Source organism: Phyllobates terribilis, unplaced genomic scaffold (genome assembly GCF_046119375.1).
Source record: "Phyllobates terribilis strain yellow unplaced genomic scaffold, ASM4611937v1 Scaffold_3__8_contigs__length_932513732, whole genome shotgun sequence".
NCBI classification, from domain to species: Eukaryota; Metazoa; Chordata; class Amphibia; order Anura; family Dendrobatidae; genus Phyllobates; species Phyllobates terribilis.
This window is the reverse complement of record NW_027362763.1, coordinates 856,720,982-856,741,513: the sequence shown is the minus strand read 5'-3', so window position 1 is coordinate 856,741,513 and position 20,532 is coordinate 856,720,982. Positions and strand designations below refer to the sequence as shown.

Here is a 20,532-nt window from a genome sequence, read left to right as displayed (position 1 = left end):
ACACACAGCCAGCCGGGCGACAGCCCATCATCTTCCATAGGCTGCTCCATGTTCTGGTCCATCCTGCTGCCAGAGCGTCACTTACACTTCCAGCTCCCCAGAAGAGGGCCGTCCATGGCCACAATATTCAAATGAGGGCCACCTCCCAACCAACCACAGGATTCAGTCTCCCACTGAAAGCCCACCCCCCCCTCATTCTGTTGTTCAACCAAATGAAGGAAGCCCCAGCAAGCTGGAGCATGCAAAAATTGCCACAAAACTCAGTTTTGCTCCTCTCCACGGAAATCTTTAGTAAAAGGCGAAAAATTTTTACGTTCTGAAGAGAAGCCAGAATATACTGGGCAAGGGCCTCCTCCCGACCTACCGCCATGGCCGCAGCCCTCCCTTGGCCCAGGGAGACCACCTAGAAGAGGCTGCAGCCTTTGGGGATGGAAAAACAAAAAGGGCAACACACAGCCAGCCGGACGACAGCCCATCATCTTCCATAGGCTGCTCCATGTTCTGGTCCATCCTGCTGCCAGAGCGTCACTTACACTTCCAGCTCCCCAGAAGGGGGCCGTCCATGGCCACAATATTCAAATGAGGGCCACCTCCCAACCAACCACAGGATTCAGTCTCCCACTGAAAGCCCACCCCCCACTCATTCTGTTGTTTAACCAAATGAAGGAAGCCCCAGCAAGCTGGAGCATGCAAAAATTGCCACAAAACTCAGTTTTGCTCCTCTCCACGGAAATCTTTAGTAAAAGGCGAAAGATTTTTACGTTCTGAAGAGAAGCCAGAGTATACTGGGCAAGGGCCTCCTCCCGACCTACCGCCATGGCCGCAGCCGTCCCTTGGCCCAGGGAGCCCACCTAGAAGAGGCTGCGGCCTTTGGGGATGGAAAAACAAAAAGGGCAACACACAGCCAGCCGGGCGACAGCCCATCATCTTCCATAGGCTGCTCCATGTTCTGGTCCATCCTGCTGCCAGAGCGTCACTTACACTTCCAGCTCCCCAGAAGGGGGCCGTCCATGGCCACAATATTCAAATGAGGGCCACCTCCCAACCAACCACAGGATTCAGTCTCCCACTGAAAGCCCACCCCCCACTCATTCTGTTGTTCAACCAAATGAAGGAAGCCCCAGCAAGCTGAGGCATGCAACAATTGCCACAAAACTCAGTTTTGCTCCTCTCCACGGAAATCTTTAGTAAAAGGCGAAAGATTTTTACGTTCTGAAAAGAAGCCAGAGTATACTGGGCAAGGGCCTCCTCCCAACCTACCGCCATGGCCGCAGCCCTCCCTTGGCCCAGGGAGACCACCTAGAAGAGGCTGCGGCCTTTGGGGATGGAAAAACAAAAAGGGCAACACACAGCCAGCCGGGCGACAGCCCATCATCTTCCATAGGCTGCTCCATGTTCTGGTCCATCCTGCTGCCAGAGCGTCACTTACACTTCCAGCTCCCCAGAAGGGGGCCGTCCATGGCCACAATATTCAAATGAGGGCCACCTCCCAACCAACCACAGGATTCAGTCTCCCACTGAAAGCCCACCCCCCACTCATTCTGTTGTTCAACCAAATGAAGGAAGCCCCAGCAAGCTGGAGCATGCAAAAATTGCCACAAAACTCAGTTTTGCTCCTCTCCACGGAAATCTTTAGTAAAAGGCGAAAGATTTTTACGTTCTGAAGAGAAGCCAGAGTATACTGGGCAAGGGCCTCCTCCCGACCTACCACCACGGCCGCAGCCCTCCCTTGGCCCAGGGAGACCACCTAGAAGAGGCTGCGACCTTTGGGGATGGAAAAACAAAAAGGGCAACACACAGCCAGCCGGGCGACAGCCCATCATCTTCCATAGGCTGCTCCATGTTCTGGTCCATCCTGCTGCCAGAGCGTCACTTACACTTCCAGCTCCCCAGAAGGTGGCCGTCCATGGCCACAATATTCAAATGAAGGCCACCTCCCAACCAACCACAGGATTCAGTCTCCCACTGAAAGCCCACCCGCACTCATTCTGTTGTTCAACCAAATGAAGGAAGCCCAAGCAAGCTGGAGCATGCAAAAATTGCCACAAAACTCAGTTTTGCTCCTCTCCACGGAAATCTTTAGTAAAAGGCGAAAGATTTTTACGTTCTGAAGAGAAACCAGAGTATACTGGGCAAGGGCCTCCTCCCGACCTACCGCCATGGCCGCAGCCCTCCCTTGGCCCAGGGAGACCACCTAGAAGAGGCTGCGGCCTTTGGGGATGGAAAAACAAAAAGGGCAACACACAGCCAGCCGGGCGACAGCCCATCATCTTCCATAGGCTGCTCCATGTTCTGGTCCATTCTGCTGCCAGAGCATCACTTACACTTCCAGCTCCCCAGAAGGAGGCTGTCCATGGCCACAATATTCAAATGAGGGCCACCTCCCAACCAACCACAGGATTCAGTCTCCCACTGAAAGCCCACCCCCCACTCATTCTGTTGTTCAACCAAATGAAGGAAGCCCCAGCAAGCTGGAGCATGCAAAAACTGCCACAAAACTCAGTTTTGCTCCTCTCCACGGAAATCTTTAGAAAAAGGCGAAAGATTTTTACGTTCTGAAGAGAAGCCAGAGTATACTGGGCAAGGGCCTCCTCCCGACCTACCGCCATGGCCGCAGCCCTCCCTTGGCCCAGGGAGACCACCTAGAAGAGGCTGCGGCCTTTGGGGATGGAAAAACAAAAAGGGCAACACACAGCCAGCCGGGCGACAGCCCATCATCTTCCATAGGCTGCTCCATGTTCTGGTCCATCCTGCTGCCAGAGCGTCACTTACACTTCCAGCTCCCCAGAAGGGGGCCATCCATGGCCACAATATTCAAATGAGGGGCACCTCCCAACCAACCACAGGATTCAGTCTCCCACTGAAAGCCCACCCCCCACTCATTCTGTTGTTCAACCAAATGAAGGAAGCCCCAGCAAGCTGGAGCATGCAAAAATTGCCACAAAACTCAGTTTTGCTCCTCTCCACGGAAATCTTTAGTAAAAGGCGAAAGATTTTTACGTTCTGAAGAGAAACCAGAGTATACTGGGCAAGGGCCTCCTCCCGACCTACCGCCATGGCCGCAGCCCTCCCTTGGCCCAGGGAGACCACCTAGAAGAGGCTGCGGCCTTTGGGGATGGAAAAACAAAAAGGGCAACACACAGCCAGCCGGGCGACAGCCCATCATCTTCCATAGGCTGCTCCATGTTCTGGTCCATCCTGCTGCCAGAGCGTCACTTACACTTCCAGCTCCCCAGAAGGGGGCCGTCCATGGCCACAATATTCAAGTGAGGGCCACCTCCCAACCAACCACAGGATTCAGTCTCCCACTGAAAGCCCACCCCCCACTCATTCTGTTGTTCAACCAAATGAAGGAAGCCCCAGCAAGCTGGAGCATGCAAAAATTGCCACAAAACTCAGTTTTGCTCCTCTCCACGGAAATCTTTAGTAAAAGGCGAAAGATTTTTACGTTCTGAAGAGAAGCCAGAGTATACTGGGCAAGGGCCTCCTCCCGACCTACCGCTATGGCCGCAGCCCTCCCTTAGCCCAGGGAGACCACCTAGAAGAGGCTGCGGCCTTTGGGGATGGAAAAACAAAAAGGGCAACACACAGCCAGCCGGGCGACAGCCCATCATCTTCCATAGGCTGCTCCATGTTCTGGTCCATCCTGCTGCCAGAGCGTCACTTACACTTCCAGCTCCCCAGAAGGGGGCCGTCCATGGCCACAATATTCAAATGAGGGCCACCTCCCAACCAACCACAGGATTCAGTCTCCCACTGAAAGCCCACCCCCCACTCATTCTGTTGTTCAACCAAATGAAGGAAGCCCCAGCAAGCTGGAGCATGCAAAAATTGCCACAAAACTCAGTTTTGCTCCTATCCACGGAAATCTTTAGTAAAAGGCGAAAGATTTTTACGTTCTGAAGAGAAGCCAGAGTATACTGGGCAAGGGCCTCCTCCCGACCTACCGCCATGGCCGCAACCCTCCCTTGGCCCAGGGAGACCACCTAGAAGAGGCTGCGGCCTTTGGGGATGGAAAAACAAAAAGGGCAACACACAGCCAGCCGGGCGACAGCCCATCATCTTCCATAGGCTGCTCCATCCTGCTGCCAGAGAGTCACTTACACTTCCAGCTCCCCAGAAGGGGGCCGTCCATGGCCACAATATTCAAATGAGGGCCACCTCCCAACCAACCACAAGATTCAGTCTCCCACTGAAAGCCCACCCCCCACTCATTCTGTTGTTCAACCAAATGAAGGAAGCCCCAGCAAGCTGGAGCATGCAAAAATTGCCACAAAACTCAGTTTTGCTCCTCTCCACGGAAATCTTTAGTAAAAGGCGAAAGATTTTTACGTTCTGAAGAGAAGCCAGAGTATACTGGGCAAGCGCCTCCTCCCGACCTACCGCCATGGCCGCAGCCCTCCCTTGGCCCAGGGAGACCATCTAGAAGAGTCTGCGGCCTTTGGGGATGGAAAAACAAAAAGGGCAACACACAGCCAGCCGGGCGACAGCCCATCATCTTCCATAGGCTGCTCCATGTTCTGGTCCATCCTGCTGCCAGAGCGTCACTTACACTTCCAGCTCCCCAGAAGGGGGCCGTCCATGGCCACAATATTCAAATGAGGGCCACCTCCCAACCAACCACAGGATTCAGTCTCCCACTGAAAGCCCACCCCCCACTCATTCTGTTGTTCAACCAAATGAAGGAAGCCCCAGCAAGCTGGAGCATGCAAAAATTGCCACAAAACTCAGTTTTGCTCCTCTCCACGGAAATCTTTAGTAAAAGGCGAAAGATTTTTACGTTCTGAAGAGAAGCCAGAGTATACTGGGCAAGGGCCTCCTCCCGACCTACCGCCATGGCCGCAGCCCTCCCTTGGCCCAGGGAGACCACCTAGAAGAGGCTGCGGCCTTTGGGGATGGAAAAACAAAAAGGGCAACACACAGCCAGCCGGGCGACAGCCCATCATCTTCCATAGGCTGCTCCATCCTGCTGCCAGAGCGTCACTTACACTTCCAGCTCCCCAGAAGGGGGCCGTCCATGGCCACAATATTCAAATGAGGGCCACCTCCCAACCAACCACAGGATTCAGTCTCCCACTGAAAGCCCACCCCCCACTCATTCTGTTGTTCAACCAAATGAAGTAAGCCCCAGCAAGCTGGAGCATGCAAAAATTGCCACAAAACTCAGTTTTGCTCCTCTCCACGGAAATCTTTAGTAAAAGGCGAAAGATTTTTACGTTCTGAAGAGAAGCCAGAGTATACTGGGCAAGGGCCTCCTCCCGACCTACCGCCATGGCCGCAGCCCTCCCTTGGCCCAGGGAGACCACCTAGAAGAGGCTGCGGCCTTTGGGGATGGAAAAACAAAAAGGGCAACACACAGCCAGCCGGGCGACAGCCCATCATCTTCCATAGGCTGCTCCATGTTCTGGTCCATCCTGCTGCCAGAGCGTCACTTACACTTCCAGCTCCCCAGAAGGGGGCCGTCCATGGCCACAATATTCAAATGAGGGCCACCTCCCAACCAACCACAGGATTCAGTCTCCCACTGAAAGCCCACCCCCCACTCATTCTGTTGTTCAACCAAATGAAGAAAGCCCCAGCAAGCTGGAGCATGTAAAAATTGCCACAAAACTCAGTTTTGCTCCTCTCCACGGAAATCTTTAGTAAAAGGCGAAAGATTTTTACGTTCTGAATAGAAGCCAGAGTATACTGGGCAAGGGCCTCCTCCCGACCTACCGCCATGGCCGCAGCCCTCCCTTGGCCCAGGGAGACCACCTAGAAGAGGCTGCGGCCTTTGGGGATGGAAAAACAAAAAGGGCAACACACAGCCAGCCGGGCGACAGCCCATCATCTTCCATAGGCTGCTCCATGTTCTGGTCCATCCTGCTGCCAGAGCGTCACTTACACTTCCAGCTCCCCAGAAGGGGGCCGTCCATGGCCACAATATTCAAATGAGGGCCACCTCCCAACCAACCACAGGATTCAGTCTCCCACTGAAAGCCCACCCCCCACTCATTCTGTTGTTCAACCAAATGAAGAAAGCCCCAGCAAGCTGGAGCATGTAAAAATTGCCACAAAACTCAGTTTTGCTCCTCTCCACGGAAATCTTTAGTAAAAGGCAAAAGATTTTTACGTTCTGAAGAGAAGCCAGAGTATACTGGGCAAGGGCCTCCTCCCGACCTACCGCCATGGCCGCAGCCCTCCCTTGGCCCAGGGAGACCACCTAGAAGAGGCTGCGGCCTTTGGGGATGGAAAAACAAAAAGGGCAACACACAGCCAGCCGGGCGACAGCCCATCATCTTCCATAGGCTGCTCCATGTTCTGCTCCATCCTGCTGCCAGAGCGTCACTTACACTTCCAGCTCCCCAGAAGGGGGCCGTCCATGGCCACAATATTCAAATGAGGGCCACCTCCCAACCAACCACAGGATTCAGTTTCCCACTGAAAACCCACCCCCAACTCATTCTGTTGTTCAACCAAATGAAGGAAGCCCCAGCAAGCTGGAGCATGCAAAAATTGCCACAAAACTCAGTTTTGCTCCTCTCCACGGAAATCTTTAGTAAAAGGCGAAAGATTTTTACGTTCTGAAGAGAAGCCAGAGTATACTGGGCAAGGACCTCCTCCCGACCTACCGCCATGGCCGCAGCCCTCCCTTGGCCCAGGGAGACCACCTAGAAGAGGCTGCGGCCTTTGGGGATGGAAAAACAAAAAGGGCAACAGACAGTCAGCCGGGCGACAGCCCATCATCTTCCATAGGCTGCTCCATGTTCTGGTCCATCCTGCTGCCAGAGTGTCACTTACACTTCCAGCTCCCCAGAAGGGGGCCGTCCATGGCCACAATATTCAAATGAGGGCCACCTCCCATCCAACCACAGGATTCAGTCTCCCACTGAAAGCCCACCCCCCACTCATTCTGTTGTTCAACCAAATGAAGGAAGCCCCAGCAAGCTGGAGCATGCAAAAATTGCCACAAACCTCAGTTTTGCTCCTCTCCACGGAAATCTTTAGTAAAAGGCGAAAGATTTTTACGTTCTGAAGAGAAGCCAGAGTATACTGGGCAAGGGCCTCCTCCCGACCTACCGCCATGGCCGCAGCCCTCCCTTGGCCCAGGGAGACCACCTAGAAGAGGCTGCGGCCTTTGGGGATGGAAAAACAAAAAGGGCAACACACAGCCAGCCGGGCGACAGCCCATCATCTTCCATAGGCTGCTCCATGTTCTGGTCCATCCTGCTGCCAGAGCGTCACTTACACTTACAGCTCCCCAGATGGGGGCCGTCCATGGCCACAATATTCAAATGAGGGCCACCTCCCAACCAACCACAGGATTCAGTCACCCACTGAAAGCCCACCCCCACTCATTCTGTTGTTCAACCAAATGAAGAAAGCCCCAGCAAGCTGGAGCATGCAAAAATTGCCACAAAACTCAGTATTGCTCCTCTCCACAGAAATCTTTAGTAAAAGGCGAAAGATTTTTACATTCTGAAGAGAAGCCGGAGTATACTGGGCAAGGGACTCCTCCCGACCTACCGCCATGGCCGCAGCCCTCCCTTGGCCCAGGGAGACCACCTAGAAGAGGCTGCTGCCTTTGGGGATGGAAAAACAAAAAGGGCAACACACAGCCAGCCGGGCGACAGCCCATCATCTTCCATAGGCTGCTCCATGTTCTGGTCCATCCTGCTGCCAGAGCGTCACTTACACTTCCAGCTCCCCAGAAGGGGGCCGTCCATGGCCACAATATTCAAATGAGGGCCACCTCTCAACCAACCACAGGATTCAGTCTCCCACTGAAAGCCCACCCCCCACTCATTCTGTTGTTCAACCAAATGAAGGAAGCCCCAGCAAGCTGGAGCATGCAAAAATTGCCACAAAACTCAGTTTTGCTCCTCTCCACGGAAATCTTTAGTAAAAGGCGAAAGATTTTTACGTTCTGAAGAGAAGCCAGAGTATACTGGGCAAGGGCCTCCTCCCGACCTACCGCCATGGCCGCAGCCCTCCCTTGGCCCAGGGAGCCCACCTACAAGAGGCTGCGGCCTTTGGGGATGGAAAAACAAAAAGGGCAACACACAGCCAGCCGGGCGACAGCCCATCAACTTCCATAGGCTGCTCCATGTTCTGGTCCATCCTGCTGCCAAAGCATCACTTACACTTCCAGCTCCCCAGAAGTGGGCCGTCCATGGCCACAATATTCAAATGAGGGCCACCTCCCAACCAACCACAGGATTCAGTCTCCCACTGAAAGCCCACCCCCCACTCATTCTGTTGTTCAACCAAATGAAGGAAGCCCCAGCAAGCTGGAGCATGCAAAAATTGCCACAAAACTCAGTTTTGCTCCTCTCCACGGAAATCTTTAGTAAAAGACAAAAGATTTTTACGTTCTGAAGAGAAGCCAGAGTATACTGGGCAAGGGCCTCCTCCCGACCTACCGCCATGGCCGCAGCCCTCCCTTGGCCCAGGGAGACCACCTAGAAGAGGCTGCTGCCTTTGGGGATGGAAAAACAAAAAGGGCAACACACAGCCAGCCGGGCGACAGCCCATCATATTCCATAGGCTGCTCCATGTTCTGGTCCATCCTGCTGCCAGACCGTCACTTACACTTCCAGCTCCCCAGAAGGGGGCCGTCCATGGCCACAATATTCAAATGAGGACCACCTCCCAACCAACCACAGGATTCAGTCTCCCACTGAAAGCCCACCCCCCACTCATTTGTTGTTCAACCAAATGAATGAAGCCCCAGCAAGCTGGAGCATGCAGAAATTACCACAAAACTCAGTTTTGCTCCTCTCCACGGAAATCTTTAGTAAAAGGCGAAAGATTTTTACGTTCTGAAGAGAAGCCAGAGTATACTGGGCAAGGGCCTCCTCCGGACCTACCGCCATGGCCGCAGCCCTCCCTTGGCCCAGGGAGACCACCTAGAAGAGGCTGCGGCCTTTGGGGATGGAAAAACAAAAAGGGCAACACACAGCCAGCCGGGCGACAGCCCATCATCTTCCATAGGCTGCTCCATGTTCTGGTCCATCCTGCTGCCAGAGCGTCACTTACACTTCCAGCTCCCCAGAAGGGGGCCGTCCATGGCCACAATATTCAAATGAGGGCCACCTCCCAACCAACCACAGGATTCAGTCTCCCACTGAAAGCCCACCCCCCACTCATTCTGTTGTTCAACCAAATGAAGGAAGCCCCAGCAAGCTGGAGCATGCAAAAATTGCCACAAAACTCAGTTTTGCTCCTCTCCACGGAAATCTTTAGTAAAAGGCAAAAGATTTTTACATTCTGAAGAAAAGCCAGAGTATACTGGGAAAGGGCCTCCTCCCGACCTACCGCCATGGCCGCAGCCCTCCCTTGGCCCAGGGAGACCACCTAGAAGAGGCTGCGGCCTTTGGGGATGGAAAAACAAAAAGGGCAACACACAGCCAGCCGGGCGACAGCCCATCATCTTCCATAGGCTGCTCAATGTTCTGGTCCATCCTGCTGCCAGAGCGTCACTTACACTTCCAGCTCCCCAGAAGGGGGCCGTCCATGGCCAAAATATTCAAATGAGGGCCACCTCCCAACCAACCACAGGATTCAGTCTCCCACTGAAAGCCCACCCCCCACTCATTCTGTTGTTCAACCAAATGAAGGAAGCCCCAGCAAGCTGGAGCATGCAAAAATTGCCACAAAACTCAGTTTTGCTCCTCTCCACGGAAATCTTTAGTAAAAGGCGAAAGATTTTTACGTTCTGAAGAGAAGCCTGAGTATACTGGGCAAGGGCCTCCTCCCGACCTACCGCCATGGCCGCAGCCCTCCCTTGGCCCAGGGAGACCCCCTAGAAGAGGCTGCGGCCTTTGGGGATGGAAAAACAAAAAGGGCAACACACAGCCAGCCGGGCGACAGCCCATCATCTTCCATAGGCTGCTCCATGTTCTGGTCCATCCTGCTGCCAGAGCGTCACTTACACTTCCAGCTCCCTAGAAGGGGGCCATCCATGTCCACAATATTCAAATGAGGGCCACCTCCCAACCAACCACAGGATTCAGTCTCCCACTGAAAGCCCACCCCACTCATTCTGTTGTTCAACCAAATGAAGGAAGCCCCAGCAAGCTGGAGCATGCAAAAATTGCCACAAAACTCAGTTTTGCTCCTCTCCACGGAAATGTTTAGTAAAAGGCGAAAAATTTTTACGTTCTGAAGAGAAGCCAGAGTATACTGGGCAAGGGCCTCCTCCCGACCTACCGCCATGGCCGCAGCCCTCCCTTGGCCCAGGGAGACCACCTAGAAGAGGCTGCGGCCTTTGGGGATGGAAAAACAAAAAGGGCAACACACAGCCAGCCGGGCGACAGCCCATCATCTTCCATAGGCTGCTCCATGTTCTGGTCCATCCTGCTGCCAGACCGTCACTTACACTTCCAGCTCCCCAGAAGGGGGCCGTCCATGGCCACAATATTCAAATAAGGACCACCTCCCAACCAACCACAGGATTCAGTCTCCCACTGAAAGACCACCCCCCACTCATTTGTTGTTCAACCAAATGAATGAAGCCCCAGCAAGCTGGAGCATGCAGAAATTGCCACAAAACTCAGTTTTGCTCCTCTCCACGGAAATCTTTAGTAAAAGGCGAAAGATTTTTACGTTCTGAAGAGAAGCCAGAGTATACTGGGCAAGGGCCTCCTCCGGACCTACCGCCATGGCCGCAGCCCTCCCTTGGCCCAGGGAGACCACCTAGAAGAGGCTGCGGCCTTTGGGGATGGAAAAACAAAAAGGGCAACACACAGCCAGCCGGGCGACAGCCCATCATCTTCCATAGGCTGCTCCATGTTCTGGTCCATCCTGCTGCCAGAGCGTCACTTACACTTCCAGCTCCCCAGAAGGGGGCCGTCCATGGCCACAATATTCAAATGAGGGCCACCTCCCAACCAACCACAGGATTCAGTCTCCCACTGAAAGCCCACCCCCCACTCATTCTGTTGTTCAACCAAATGAAGGAAGCCCCAGCAAGCTGGAGCATGCAAAAATTGCCACAAAACTCAGTTTTGCTCCTCTCCACGGAAATCTTTAGTAAAAGGCGAAAGATTTTTACATTCTGAAGAAAAGCCAGAGTATACTGGGCAAGGGCCTCCTCCCGACCTACCGCCATGGCCGCAGCCCTCCCTTGGCCCAGGGAGACCACCTAGAAGAGGCTGCGGCCTTTGGGGATGGAAAAACAAAAAGGGCAACACAGAGCCAGCCGGGCGACAGCCCATCATCTTCCATAGGCTGCTCAATGTTCTGGTCCATCCTGCTGCCAGAGCGTCACTTACACTTCCAGCTCCCCAGAAGGGGGCCGTCCATGGCCAAAATATTCAAATGAGGGCCACCTCCCAACCAACCACAGGATTCAGTCTCCCACTGAAAGCCCACCCCCCACACATTCTGTTGATCAACCAAATGAAGGAAGCCCCAGCAAGCTGGAGCATGCAAAAATTGCCACAAAACTCAGTTTTGCTCCTCTCCACGGAAATCTTTAGTAAAAGGCGAAAGATTTTTACGTTCTGAAGAGAAGCCAGAGTATACTGGGCAAGGGCCTCCTCCCGACCTACCGCCATGGCCGCAGCCCTCCCTTGGCCCAGGGAGCCCACCTAGAAGAGGCTGCGGCCTTTGGGGATGGAAAAACAAAAAGGGCAACACACAGCCAGCCGGGCGACAGCCCATCATCTTCCATAGGCTGCTCCATGTTCTGGTCCATCCTGCTGCCAGAGCGTCACTTACACTTCCAGCTCCCCAGAAGGGGGCCGTCCATGGCCACAATATTCAAATGAGGGCCACCTCCCAACCAACCACAGGATTCAGTCTCCCACTGAAAGCCCACCCCCCACTCATTCTGTTGTTCAACCAAATGAAGGAAGCCCCAGCAAGCTGGAGCATGCAAAAATTGCCACAAAACTCAGTTTTGCTCCTCTCCACGGAAATCTTTAGTAAAAGGCGAAAGATTTTTACGTTCTGAAGAGAAGCCAGAGTATACTGGGCAAGGGCCTCCTCCCGACCTACCGCCATGGCCGCAGCCCTCCCTTGGCCCAGGGAGACCACCTAGAAGAGGCTGCAGCCTTTGGGGATGGAAAAACAAAAAGGGCAACACACAGCCAGCCGGGCGACAGCCCATCATCTTCCATAGGCTGCTCCATGTTCTGGTCCATCCTGCTGCCAGAGCGTAACTTACACTTCCAGCTCCCCAGAAGGGGGCCGTCCATGGCCACAATATTCAAATGAGGGCCACCTCCCAACCAACCACAAGATTCAGTCTCCCACTGAAAGCCCACCCCCACTCATTCTGTTGTTCAACCAAATGAAGGAAGCCCCAGCAAGCTGGAGCATGCAAAAATTGCCACAAAACTCAGTTTTGCTCCTCTCCACGGAAATCTTTAGTAAAAGGCGAAAAATTTTTACGTTCTGAAGAGAAGCCAGAGTATACTGGGCAAGGGCCTCCTCCCGACCTACCGCCATGGCCGCAGCCCTCCCTTGGCCCAGGGAGACCACCTAGAAGAGGCTGCGGCCTTTGGGGATTGAAAAACAAAAAGGGCAACACACAGCCAGCCGGGCGACAGCCCATCATCTTCCATAGGCTGCTCCATGTTCTGGTCCATCCTGCTGCCAGACCGTCACTTACACTTCCAGCTCCCCAGAAGGGGGCCGTCCATGGCCACAATATTCAAATGAGGACCACCTCCCAACCAACCACAGGATTCAGTCTCCCACTGAAAGCCCACCCCCCACTCATTTGTTGTTCAACCAAATGAAGGAAGCTCCAGCAAGCTGGAGCATGCAGAAATTGCCACAAAACTCAGTTTTGCTCCTCTCCACGGAAATCTTTAGTAAAAGGCGAAAGATTTTTACGTTCTGAAGAAAAGCCAGAGTATACTGGGCAAGGGCCTCCTCCGGACCTACCGCCATGGCCGCAGCCCTCCCTTGGCCCAGGGAGACCACCTAGAAGAGGCTGCGGCCTTTGGGGATGGAAAAACAAAAAGGGCAACACACAGCCAGCCGGGCGACAGCCCATCATCTTCCATAGGCTGCTCCATGTTCTGGTCCATCCTGCTGCCAGAGCGTCACTTACACTTCCAGCTCCCCAGAAGGGGGCCGTCCATGGCCACAATATTCAAATGAGGGCCACCTCCCAACCAACCACAGGATTCAGTCTCCCACTGAAAGCCCACCCCCCACTCATTCTGTTGTTCAACCAAATGAAGGAAGCCCCAGCAAGCTGGAGCATGCAAAGATTGCCACAAAACTCAGTTTTGCTCCTCTCCACGGAAATCTTTAGTAAAAGGCGAAAGATTTTTACATTCTGAAGAAAAGCCAGAGTATACTGGGCAAGGGCCTCCTCCCGACCTACCGCCATGGCCGCAGCCCTCCCTTGGCCCAGGGAGACCACCTAGAAGAGGCTGCGGCCTTTGGGGATGGAAAAACAAAAAGGGCAACACACAGCCAGCCGGGCGACAGCCCATCATCTTCCATAGGCTGCTCCATGTTCTGGTCCATCCTGCTGCCAGAGCGTCACTTACACTTCCAGCTCCCCAGAAGGGGGCCGTCCATGGCGACAATATTCAAATAAGGGCCACCTCCCAACCAACCACAGAATTCAGTCACCCACTGAAAGCCCACCCCCCACTCATTCTGTTGTTCAACCAAATGAAGGAAGCCCCAACAAGCTGGAGCATGCAAAAATTGCCACAAAACTCAGTATTGCTCCTCTCCACAGAAATCTTTAGTAAAAGGCGAAAGATTTTTACGTTCTGAAGAGAAGCCACAGTATACTGGGCAGGGGCCTCCTCCCGACCTACCGCCATGGCCGCAGCCCTCCCTTGGCCCAGGGAGACCACCTAGAAGAGGCTGCGGCCTTTGGGGATGGAAAAACAAAAAGGGCAACACACAGCCAGCCGGGCGACAGCCCATCATCTTCCATAGGCTGCTCCATGTTCTGGTCCATCCTGCTGCCAGAGCGTCACTTACACTTCCAGCTCCCCAGAAGGGGGCCGTCCATGGCCACAATATTCAAATGAGGGCCACCTCCCAACCAACCACAGGATTCAGTCTCCCACTGAAAGCCCACCCCCCACTCATTCTGTTGTTCAACCAAATGAAGGAAGCCCCAGCAAGCTGGAGCATGCAAAAATTGCCACAAAACTCAGTTTTGCTCCTCTCCACGGAAATCTTTAGTAAAACGCGAAAAATTTTTACGTTCTGAAGAGAAGCCAGAGTATACTGGGCAAGGGCCTCCTCCCGACCTACCGCCATGGCCGCAGCCCTCCCTTGGCCCAGGGAGACCACCTAGAAGAGGCTGCGGCCTTTGGGGATGGAAAAACAAAAAGGGCAACACACAGCCAGCCGGGCGACAGCCCATCATCTTCCATAGGCTGCTCCATGTTCTGGTCCATCCTGCTGCCAGAGCGTCACTTACACTTAAAGCTCCCCAGAAGGGGGCCGTCCATGGCCACAATATTCAAATGAGGGCCACCTCCCAACCAACCACAGGATTCAGTCTCCCACTGAAAGCCCACCCCCCACTCATTCTGTTGTTCAACCAAATGAAGGAAGCCCCAGCAAGCTGGAGCAGGCAAAAATTGCCACAAAACTCAGTTTTGCTCCTCTCCACGGAAATCTTTAGTAAAAGGCGAAAGATTTTAACGTTCTGAAGAGAAGCCAGAGTATACTGGGCAAGGGCCTCCTCCCGACCTACCGCCATGGCCGCAGCCCTCCCTTGGCCCAGGGAGACCACCTAGAAGAGGCTGCGGCCTTTGGGGATGGAAAAACAAAAAGGGCAACACACAGCCAGCCGGGCGACAGCCCATCATCTTCCATAGGCTGCTCCATGTTCTGGTCCATCCTGCTGCCAGAGCGTCACTTACACTTCCAGCTCCCCAGAAGGGGGCCGTCCATGGCCACAATATTCAAATAAGGGCCACCTCCCAACCAACCACAGGATTCAGTCACCCACTGAAAGCCCACCCCCCACTCATTCTGTTGTTCAACCAAATGAAGGCAGCCCCAGCAAGCTGGAGCATGCAAAAATTGCCACAAAACTCAGTATTGCTCCTCTCCACAGAAAACTTTAGTAAAAGGCGAAAGATTTTTACGTTCTGAAGAGAAGCCACAGTATACTGGGCAGGGGCCTCCTCCCGACCTACCGCCATGGCCGCAGCCCTCCCTTGGCCCAGGGAGACCACCTAGAAGAGGCTGCGGCCTTTGGGGATGGAAAAACAAAAAGGGCAACACACAGCCAGCCGGGCGACAGCCCATCATCTTCCATAGGCTGCTCCATGTTCTGGTCCATCCTGCTGCCAGAGCGTCACTTACACTTCCAGCTCCCCAGAAGGGGGCCGTCCATGGCCACAATATTCAAATGAGGGCCACCTCCCAACCAACCACAGGATTCAGTCTCCCACTGAAAGCCCACCCCCCACTCATTCTGTTGTTCAACCAAATGAAGGAAGCCCCAGCAAGCTGGAGCATGCAAAAATTGCCACAAAACTCAGTTTTGCTCCTCTCCACGGAAATCTTTAGTAAAAGGCGAAAGATTTTTACGTTCTGAAGAGAAGCCAGAGTATACTGGGCAAGGGCCTCCTCCCGACCTACCGCCATGGCCGCAGCCCTCCCTTGGCCCAGGGAGACCACCTAGAAGAGGCTGCGGCCTTTGGGGATGGAAAAACAAAAAGGGCAACACACAGCCAGCCGGGCGACAGCCGATCATCTTCCATAGGCTGCTCCATATTCTGGTCCATCCTGCTGCCAGAGCGTCACTTACACTTAAAGCTCCCCAGAAGGGGGCCATCCATGGCCACAATATTCAAATGAGAGCCACCTCCCAACCAACCACAGGATTCAGTCTCCCACTGAAAGCCCACCCCCCACTCATTTTGTTGTTCAACCAAATGAAGGAAGCCCCAGCAAGCTGGAGCATGCAAAAGTTGCCACAAAACTCAGTTTTGCTCCTCTCCACGGAAATCTTTAGTGAAAGGCAAAAGATTTTTACGTTCTGAAGAGAAGCCAGAGTATACTGGGCAAGGGCCTCCTCCCGACCTACCGCCATGGCCGCAGCCCTCCCTTGGCCCAGGGAGACCACCTAGAAGAGGCTGCGGCCTTTGGGGATGGAAAAACAAAAAGGGCAACACACAGCCAGCCGGGCGACAGCCCATCATCTTCCATAGGCTGCTCCATGTTCTGGTCCATCCTGCTGCCAGAGCGTCACTTACACTTCCAGCTCCCTAGAAGGGGGCCGTCCATGGCCACAATATTCAAATGAGGGCCACCTCCCAACCAACCACAGGATTCAGTCTCCCACTGAAAGCCCACCCCCCACTCATTCTGTTGTTCAACCAAATGAAGGAAGCCCCAGCAAGCTGGAGCATGCAAAAATTGCCACAAAACTCAGTTTTGCTCCTCTCCACGGAAATCTTTAGTAAAAGGCGAAAGATTTTTACGTTCTGAAGAGAAGCCAGAGTATACTGGGCAAGGGCCTCCTCCCGACCTACCGCCATGGCCGCAGCCCTCCCTTGGCCCAGGGAGACCACCTAGAAGAGGCTGCGGCCTTTGGGGATGGAAAAACAAAAAGGGCAACACACAGCCAGCCGGGCGACAGCCCATCATCTTCCATAGGCTGCTCCATGTTCTGGTCCATCCTGCTGCCAGAGCGTCACTTACACTTCCAGCTCCCCAGAAGGGGGCCGTCCATGGCCACAATATTCAAATGAGGGCCACCTCCCAACCAACCACAGGATTCAGTCTCCCACTGAAAGCCCACCCCCCACTCATTCTGTTGTTCAACCAAATGAAGGAAGCCCCAGCAAGCTGGAGCATGCAAAAATTGCCACAAAACTCAGTTTTGCTCCTCTCCACGGAAATCTTTAGTAAAAGGCGAAAGATTTTTACGTTCTGAAGAGAAGCCAGAGTATACTGGGCAAGGGCCTCCTCCCGACCTACCGCCATGGCCTCAGCCCTCCCTTGGCCCAGGGAGCCAACCTAGAAGAGGCTTCGGCCTTTGGGGATGGAAAAACAAAAAGGGCAACACACAGCCAGCCGGGCGACAGCCCATCATCTTCCATAGGCTGCTCCATGTTCTGGTCCATCCTGCTGCCAGAGCGTCACTTACACTTCCAGCTCCCCAGAAGGGGGCCGTCCATGGCCACAATATTCAAATGAGGGCCACCTCCCAACCAACCACAGGATTCAGTCTCCCACTGAAAGCCCACCCCCCACTCATTCTGTTGTTCAACCAAATGAAGGAAGCCCCAGCAAGCTGGAGCATGCAAAAATTGCCACAAAACTCAGTTTTGCTCCTCTCCACGGAAATCTTTAGTAAAAGGCGAAAGATTTTTACGTTCTGAAGAGAAGCCAGAGTATACTGGGCAAGGGCCTCCTCCCGACCTACCGCCATGGCCGCAGCCCTCCCTTGGCCCAGGGAGACCACCTAGAAGAGGCTGCGGCCTTTAGGGATGGGAAAACAAAAAGGGCAACACACAGCCAGCCGGGCGACAGCCCATCATCTTCCATAGGCTGCTCCATGTTCTGGTCCATCCTGCTGCCAGAGCGTCACTTACACTTCCAGCTCCCCAGAAGGGGGCCGTCCATGGCCACAATATTCAAATGAGGGCCACCTCCCAACCAACCACAGGATTCAGTCTCCCACTGAAAGCCCACCCCCCACTCATTCTGTTGTTCAACCAAATGAAGGAAGCCCCAGCAAGCTGGAGCATGCAAAAATAGCCACAAAACTCAGTTTTGCTCCTCTCCACGGAAATCTTTAGTAAAAGGCGAAAGATTTTTACATTCTGAACAGAAGCCAGAGTATACTGGGCAAGGGCCTCCTCCCGACCTACCGCCATGGCCGCAGCCCTCCCTTGGCCCAGGGAGACCACCTAGAAGAGGCTGCGGCCTTTGGGGATGGAAAAACAAAAAGGGCAACACACAGCCAGCCGGGCGACAGCCCATCATCTTCCATAGGCTGCTCCATGTTCTGGTCCATCCTGCTGCCAGAGCGTCACTTACACTTCCAGCTCCCCAGAAGGGGGCCGTCCATGGCCACAATATTCAAATGAGGGCCACCTCCCAACCAACCACAGGATTCAGTCTCCCACTGAAAGCCCACCCCCCACTCATTCTGTTGTTCAACCAAATGAAGGAAGCCCCAGCAAGCTGGAGCATGCAAAAATTGCCACAAAACTCAAGTATTGCTCCTCTCCACAGAAATCTTTAGTAAAAGGCGAAAGATTTTTACGTTCTGAAGAGAAGCCAGAGTATACTGGGCAAGGGCCTCCTCCCGACCTACCGCCATGGCCGCAGCCCTCCCTTGGCCCAGGGAGACCACCTAGAAGAGGCTGCGGCCTTTGGGGATGGAAAAACAAAAAGGGCAACACACAGCCAGCCGGGCGACAGCCCATCATCTTCCATAGGCTGCTCCATGTTCTGGTCCATCCTGCTGCCAGAGCGTCACTTACACTTAAAGCTCCCCAGAAGGTGGCCATCCATGGCCACAATATTCAAATGAGGGCCACCTGCCAACCAACCACAAGATTCAGTCTCCCACTGAAAGCCCACCCCCCACTCATTTTGTTGTTCAACCAAATGAAGGAAGCCCCAGCAAGCTGGAGCATGCAAAAGTTGCCACAAAACTCAGTTTTGCTCCTCTCCACGGAAATCTTTAGTAAAAGGCGAAAGATTTTTACGTTCTGAAGAGAAGCCAGAGTATACTGGGCAAGGGCCTCCTCCCGACCTACCGCCATGGCCGCAGCCCTCCCTTGGCCCAGGGAGACCACCTAGAAGAGGCTGCGGCCTTTGGGGATGGAAAAACAAAAAGGGCAACACACAGCCAGCCGGGCGACAGCCCATCATCTTCCATAGGTTGCTCCATGTTCTGGTCCATCCTGCTGCCAGAGCGTCACTTACACTTCCAGCTCCCTAGAAGGGGGCCGTCCATGGCCACAATATTCAAATGAGAGCCACCTCCCAACCAGCCACAGGATTCAGTCTCCCACTGAAAGCCCACCCCCCACTCATTCTGTTGTTCAACCAAATGAAGGAAGCCCCAGCAAGCTGGAGCATGCAAAAATTGTCACAAAACTCAGTTTTGCTCCTCTCCACGGAAATCTTTAGTAAAAGGCGAAAGATTTTTACGTTCTGAAGAGAAGCCAGAGTATACTGGGCAAGGGCCTCCTCCCGACCTACCGCCATGGCCGCAGCCCTCCCTTGGCCCAGGGAGACCACCTAGAAGAGGCTGCGGCCTTTGGGGATGGAAAAACAAAAAGGGCAACACACAGCCAGCCGGGCGACAGCCCATCATCTTCCATAGGCTGCTCCATGTTCTGGTCCATCCTGCTGCCAGAGCGTCACTTACACTTAAAGCTCCCCAGAAGGTGGCCATCCATGGCCACAATATTCAAATGAGGGCCACCTGCCAACCAACCACAAGATTCAGTCTCCCACTGAAAGCCCACCCCCCACTCATTTTGTTGTTCAACCAAATGAAGGAAGCCCCAGCAAGCTGGAGCATGCAAAAGTTGCCACAAAACTCAGTTTTGCTCCTCTCCACGGAAATCTTTAGTAAAAGGCGAAAGATTTTTACGTTCTGAAGAGAAGCCAGAGTATACTGGGCAAGGGCCTCCTCCCGACCTACCGCCATGGCCGCAGCCCTCCCTTGGCCCAGGGAGACCACCTAGAAGAGGCTGCGGCCTTTGGGGATGGAAAAACAAAAAGGGCAACACACAGCCAGCCGGGCGACAGCCCATCATCTTCCATAGGTTGCTCCATGTTCTGGTCCATCCTGCTGCCAGAGCGTCACTTACACTTCCAGCTCCCTAGAAGGGGGCCGTCCATGGCCACAATATTCAAATGAGAGCCACCTCCCAACCAGCCACAGGATTCAGTCTCCCACTGAAAGCCCACCCCCCACTCATTCTGTTGTTCAACCAAATGAAGGAAGCCCCAGCAAGCTGGAGCATGCAAAAATTGCCACAAAACTCAGTTTTGCTCCTCTCCACGGAAATCTTTAGTAAAAGGCGAAAGATTTTTACGTTCTGAAGAGAAGCCAGAGTATACTGGGCAAGGGCCTCCTCCCGACCTACCGCAATGGCCGCAGCCCTCCCTTGGCCCAGGGAGCCCACCTAGAAGAGGCTGCGGCCTTTGGGGATGGAAAAACAAAAAGGGCAACACACAGCCAGCCGGGCGACAGCCCATCATCTTCCATAGGCTGCTCCATGTTCTTGTCCATCATGCTGCCAGAGCGTCACTTACACTTCCAGCTCCCCAGAAGGGGGCCGTCCATGGCCACAATATTCAAATAAGGGCCATCTCCCAACCAACCACAGGATTCAGTCTCCCACTGAAAGCCCACCCCCCACTCATTCTGTTGTTCAACCAAATGAAGGAAGCCCCAGCAAGCTGGAGCATGCAAAAATTGCCACAAAACTCAGTTTTGCTCCTCTCCACGGAAATCTTTAGTAAAAGGCGAAAGATTTTTACGTTCTGAAGAGAAGCCAGAGTATACTGGGCAAGGGCCTCCTCCCGACCTACCGCCATGGCCGCAGCCCTCCCTTGGCCCAGGGAGACCAC

The 20,532-nt window shown here is 53.9% G+C and overlaps 46 non-coding genes across 46 annotated transcripts; all 46 read right to left on the bottom strand.

The window, feature by feature from the left end:
- Positions 1-220: 220 nt before the first annotated feature.
- Positions 221-336, bottom strand: LOC141260149 (U5 spliceosomal RNA). Its single transcript, XR_012318908.1, has one exon. It is a non-coding gene; the product is annotated as a U5 spliceosomal RNA (small nuclear RNA).
- Positions 337-668: 332 nt separating this feature from the next.
- On the bottom strand, positions 669-784 carry LOC141260872 (U5 spliceosomal RNA). The gene has a single exon (XR_012319590.1). It is a non-coding gene; the product is annotated as a U5 spliceosomal RNA (small nuclear RNA).
- Positions 785-1,116: 332 nt separating this feature from the next.
- Positions 1,117-1,232, bottom strand: LOC141260248 (U5 spliceosomal RNA). Its single transcript, XR_012319006.1, has one exon. It is a non-coding gene; the product is annotated as a U5 spliceosomal RNA (small nuclear RNA).
- A 332-nt stretch (positions 1,233-1,564) lies between these two features.
- LOC141260871 (U5 spliceosomal RNA) lies at positions 1,565-1,680 on the bottom strand. Its single transcript, XR_012319589.1, has one exon. It is a non-coding gene; the product is annotated as a U5 spliceosomal RNA (small nuclear RNA).
- A 331-nt stretch (positions 1,681-2,011) lies between these two features.
- LOC141260175 (U5 spliceosomal RNA) lies at positions 2,012-2,127 on the bottom strand. Its single transcript, XR_012318934.1, has one exon. It is a non-coding gene; the product is annotated as a U5 spliceosomal RNA (small nuclear RNA).
- A 332-nt stretch (positions 2,128-2,459) lies between these two features.
- On the bottom strand, positions 2,460-2,575 carry LOC141260278 (U5 spliceosomal RNA). Its single transcript, XR_012319036.1, has one exon. It is a non-coding gene; the product is annotated as a U5 spliceosomal RNA (small nuclear RNA).
- Positions 2,576-2,907: 332 nt separating this feature from the next.
- On the bottom strand, positions 2,908-3,023 carry LOC141259703 (U5 spliceosomal RNA). The gene has a single exon (XR_012318473.1). It is a non-coding gene; the product is annotated as a U5 spliceosomal RNA (small nuclear RNA).
- Positions 3,024-3,355: 332 nt separating this feature from the next.
- On the bottom strand, positions 3,356-3,471 carry LOC141260870 (U5 spliceosomal RNA). Its single transcript, XR_012319588.1, has one exon. It is a non-coding gene; the product is annotated as a U5 spliceosomal RNA (small nuclear RNA).
- A 332-nt stretch (positions 3,472-3,803) lies between these two features.
- LOC141260012 (U5 spliceosomal RNA) lies at positions 3,804-3,919 on the bottom strand. The gene has a single exon (XR_012318775.1). It is a non-coding gene; the product is annotated as a U5 spliceosomal RNA (small nuclear RNA).
- Positions 3,920-4,239: 320 nt separating this feature from the next.
- LOC141260868 (U5 spliceosomal RNA) lies at positions 4,240-4,355 on the bottom strand. Its single transcript, XR_012319586.1, has one exon. It is a non-coding gene; the product is annotated as a U5 spliceosomal RNA (small nuclear RNA).
- Positions 4,356-4,687: 332 nt separating this feature from the next.
- Positions 4,688-4,803, bottom strand: LOC141260867 (U5 spliceosomal RNA). The gene has a single exon (XR_012319585.1). It is a non-coding gene; the product is annotated as a U5 spliceosomal RNA (small nuclear RNA).
- A 320-nt stretch (positions 4,804-5,123) lies between these two features.
- Positions 5,124-5,239, bottom strand: LOC141260866 (U5 spliceosomal RNA). The gene has a single exon (XR_012319584.1). It is a non-coding gene; the product is annotated as a U5 spliceosomal RNA (small nuclear RNA).
- Positions 5,240-5,571: 332 nt separating this feature from the next.
- LOC141260235 (U5 spliceosomal RNA) lies at positions 5,572-5,687 on the bottom strand. The gene has a single exon (XR_012318993.1). It is a non-coding gene; the product is annotated as a U5 spliceosomal RNA (small nuclear RNA).
- Positions 5,688-6,019: 332 nt separating this feature from the next.
- On the bottom strand, positions 6,020-6,135 carry LOC141259774 (U5 spliceosomal RNA). Its single transcript, XR_012318542.1, has one exon. It is a non-coding gene; the product is annotated as a U5 spliceosomal RNA (small nuclear RNA).
- A 332-nt stretch (positions 6,136-6,467) lies between these two features.
- Positions 6,468-6,583, bottom strand: LOC141260865 (U5 spliceosomal RNA). Its single transcript, XR_012319583.1, has one exon. It is a non-coding gene; the product is annotated as a U5 spliceosomal RNA (small nuclear RNA).
- Positions 6,584-6,915: 332 nt separating this feature from the next.
- LOC141260010 (U5 spliceosomal RNA) lies at positions 6,916-7,031 on the bottom strand. The gene has a single exon (XR_012318773.1). It is a non-coding gene; the product is annotated as a U5 spliceosomal RNA (small nuclear RNA).
- Positions 7,032-7,362: 331 nt separating this feature from the next.
- Positions 7,363-7,478, bottom strand: LOC141260342 (U5 spliceosomal RNA). The gene has a single exon (XR_012319099.1). It is a non-coding gene; the product is annotated as a U5 spliceosomal RNA (small nuclear RNA).
- A 332-nt stretch (positions 7,479-7,810) lies between these two features.
- Positions 7,811-7,926, bottom strand: LOC141260864 (U5 spliceosomal RNA). The gene has a single exon (XR_012319582.1). It is a non-coding gene; the product is annotated as a U5 spliceosomal RNA (small nuclear RNA).
- Positions 7,927-8,258: 332 nt separating this feature from the next.
- On the bottom strand, positions 8,259-8,374 carry LOC141260054 (U5 spliceosomal RNA). The gene has a single exon (XR_012318816.1). It is a non-coding gene; the product is annotated as a U5 spliceosomal RNA (small nuclear RNA).
- A 331-nt stretch (positions 8,375-8,705) lies between these two features.
- Positions 8,706-8,821, bottom strand: LOC141259902 (U5 spliceosomal RNA). The gene has a single exon (XR_012318669.1). It is a non-coding gene; the product is annotated as a U5 spliceosomal RNA (small nuclear RNA).
- A 332-nt stretch (positions 8,822-9,153) lies between these two features.
- LOC141260165 (U5 spliceosomal RNA) lies at positions 9,154-9,269 on the bottom strand. The gene has a single exon (XR_012318924.1). It is a non-coding gene; the product is annotated as a U5 spliceosomal RNA (small nuclear RNA).
- Positions 9,270-9,601: 332 nt separating this feature from the next.
- LOC141261072 (U5 spliceosomal RNA) lies at positions 9,602-9,717 on the bottom strand. Its single transcript, XR_012319781.1, has one exon. It is a non-coding gene; the product is annotated as a U5 spliceosomal RNA (small nuclear RNA).
- A 330-nt stretch (positions 9,718-10,047) lies between these two features.
- On the bottom strand, positions 10,048-10,163 carry LOC141260194 (U5 spliceosomal RNA). Its single transcript, XR_012318953.1, has one exon. It is a non-coding gene; the product is annotated as a U5 spliceosomal RNA (small nuclear RNA).
- Positions 10,164-10,494: 331 nt separating this feature from the next.
- Positions 10,495-10,610, bottom strand: LOC141259935 (U5 spliceosomal RNA). Its single transcript, XR_012318700.1, has one exon. It is a non-coding gene; the product is annotated as a U5 spliceosomal RNA (small nuclear RNA).
- A 332-nt stretch (positions 10,611-10,942) lies between these two features.
- Positions 10,943-11,058, bottom strand: LOC141260163 (U5 spliceosomal RNA). Its single transcript, XR_012318922.1, has one exon. It is a non-coding gene; the product is annotated as a U5 spliceosomal RNA (small nuclear RNA).
- Positions 11,059-11,390: 332 nt separating this feature from the next.
- Positions 11,391-11,506, bottom strand: LOC141260863 (U5 spliceosomal RNA). The gene has a single exon (XR_012319581.1). It is a non-coding gene; the product is annotated as a U5 spliceosomal RNA (small nuclear RNA).
- Positions 11,507-11,838: 332 nt separating this feature from the next.
- LOC141260862 (U5 spliceosomal RNA) lies at positions 11,839-11,954 on the bottom strand. Its single transcript, XR_012319580.1, has one exon. It is a non-coding gene; the product is annotated as a U5 spliceosomal RNA (small nuclear RNA).
- Positions 11,955-12,285: 331 nt separating this feature from the next.
- Positions 12,286-12,401, bottom strand: LOC141259760 (U5 spliceosomal RNA). The gene has a single exon (XR_012318530.1). It is a non-coding gene; the product is annotated as a U5 spliceosomal RNA (small nuclear RNA).
- A 331-nt stretch (positions 12,402-12,732) lies between these two features.
- LOC141260145 (U5 spliceosomal RNA) lies at positions 12,733-12,848 on the bottom strand. Its single transcript, XR_012318904.1, has one exon. It is a non-coding gene; the product is annotated as a U5 spliceosomal RNA (small nuclear RNA).
- A 332-nt stretch (positions 12,849-13,180) lies between these two features.
- Positions 13,181-13,296, bottom strand: LOC141260308 (U5 spliceosomal RNA). Its single transcript, XR_012319065.1, has one exon. It is a non-coding gene; the product is annotated as a U5 spliceosomal RNA (small nuclear RNA).
- A 332-nt stretch (positions 13,297-13,628) lies between these two features.
- Positions 13,629-13,744, bottom strand: LOC141260396 (U5 spliceosomal RNA). Its single transcript, XR_012319150.1, has one exon. It is a non-coding gene; the product is annotated as a U5 spliceosomal RNA (small nuclear RNA).
- A 332-nt stretch (positions 13,745-14,076) lies between these two features.
- On the bottom strand, positions 14,077-14,192 carry LOC141260370 (U5 spliceosomal RNA). Its single transcript, XR_012319127.1, has one exon. It is a non-coding gene; the product is annotated as a U5 spliceosomal RNA (small nuclear RNA).
- A 332-nt stretch (positions 14,193-14,524) lies between these two features.
- LOC141260231 (U5 spliceosomal RNA) lies at positions 14,525-14,640 on the bottom strand. Its single transcript, XR_012318989.1, has one exon. It is a non-coding gene; the product is annotated as a U5 spliceosomal RNA (small nuclear RNA).
- A 332-nt stretch (positions 14,641-14,972) lies between these two features.
- On the bottom strand, positions 14,973-15,088 carry LOC141260549 (U5 spliceosomal RNA). The gene has a single exon (XR_012319296.1). It is a non-coding gene; the product is annotated as a U5 spliceosomal RNA (small nuclear RNA).
- Positions 15,089-15,420: 332 nt separating this feature from the next.
- Positions 15,421-15,536, bottom strand: LOC141260861 (U5 spliceosomal RNA). The gene has a single exon (XR_012319579.1). It is a non-coding gene; the product is annotated as a U5 spliceosomal RNA (small nuclear RNA).
- A 332-nt stretch (positions 15,537-15,868) lies between these two features.
- Positions 15,869-15,984, bottom strand: LOC141260407 (U5 spliceosomal RNA). The gene has a single exon (XR_012319161.1). It is a non-coding gene; the product is annotated as a U5 spliceosomal RNA (small nuclear RNA).
- A 332-nt stretch (positions 15,985-16,316) lies between these two features.
- LOC141260860 (U5 spliceosomal RNA) lies at positions 16,317-16,432 on the bottom strand. Its single transcript, XR_012319578.1, has one exon. It is a non-coding gene; the product is annotated as a U5 spliceosomal RNA (small nuclear RNA).
- Positions 16,433-16,764: 332 nt separating this feature from the next.
- Positions 16,765-16,880, bottom strand: LOC141260859 (U5 spliceosomal RNA). Its single transcript, XR_012319577.1, has one exon. It is a non-coding gene; the product is annotated as a U5 spliceosomal RNA (small nuclear RNA).
- Positions 16,881-17,212: 332 nt separating this feature from the next.
- LOC141260857 (U5 spliceosomal RNA) lies at positions 17,213-17,328 on the bottom strand. Its single transcript, XR_012319575.1, has one exon. It is a non-coding gene; the product is annotated as a U5 spliceosomal RNA (small nuclear RNA).
- Positions 17,329-17,660: 332 nt separating this feature from the next.
- Positions 17,661-17,776, bottom strand: LOC141260439 (U5 spliceosomal RNA). The gene has a single exon (XR_012319191.1). It is a non-coding gene; the product is annotated as a U5 spliceosomal RNA (small nuclear RNA).
- A 332-nt stretch (positions 17,777-18,108) lies between these two features.
- LOC141260191 (U5 spliceosomal RNA) lies at positions 18,109-18,225 on the bottom strand. The gene has a single exon (XR_012318950.1). It is a non-coding gene; the product is annotated as a U5 spliceosomal RNA (small nuclear RNA).
- A 332-nt stretch (positions 18,226-18,557) lies between these two features.
- LOC141259973 (U5 spliceosomal RNA) lies at positions 18,558-18,673 on the bottom strand. The gene has a single exon (XR_012318737.1). It is a non-coding gene; the product is annotated as a U5 spliceosomal RNA (small nuclear RNA).
- Positions 18,674-19,005: 332 nt separating this feature from the next.
- Positions 19,006-19,121, bottom strand: LOC141260789 (U5 spliceosomal RNA). The gene has a single exon (XR_012319510.1). It is a non-coding gene; the product is annotated as a U5 spliceosomal RNA (small nuclear RNA).
- Positions 19,122-19,453: 332 nt separating this feature from the next.
- Positions 19,454-19,569, bottom strand: LOC141259972 (U5 spliceosomal RNA). The gene has a single exon (XR_012318736.1). It is a non-coding gene; the product is annotated as a U5 spliceosomal RNA (small nuclear RNA).
- A 332-nt stretch (positions 19,570-19,901) lies between these two features.
- Positions 19,902-20,017, bottom strand: LOC141260856 (U5 spliceosomal RNA). The gene has a single exon (XR_012319574.1). It is a non-coding gene; the product is annotated as a U5 spliceosomal RNA (small nuclear RNA).
- Positions 20,018-20,349: 332 nt separating this feature from the next.
- On the bottom strand, positions 20,350-20,465 carry LOC141260855 (U5 spliceosomal RNA). The gene has a single exon (XR_012319573.1). It is a non-coding gene; the product is annotated as a U5 spliceosomal RNA (small nuclear RNA).
- Between the last annotated feature and the right edge of the window lie 67 nt (positions 20,466-20,532).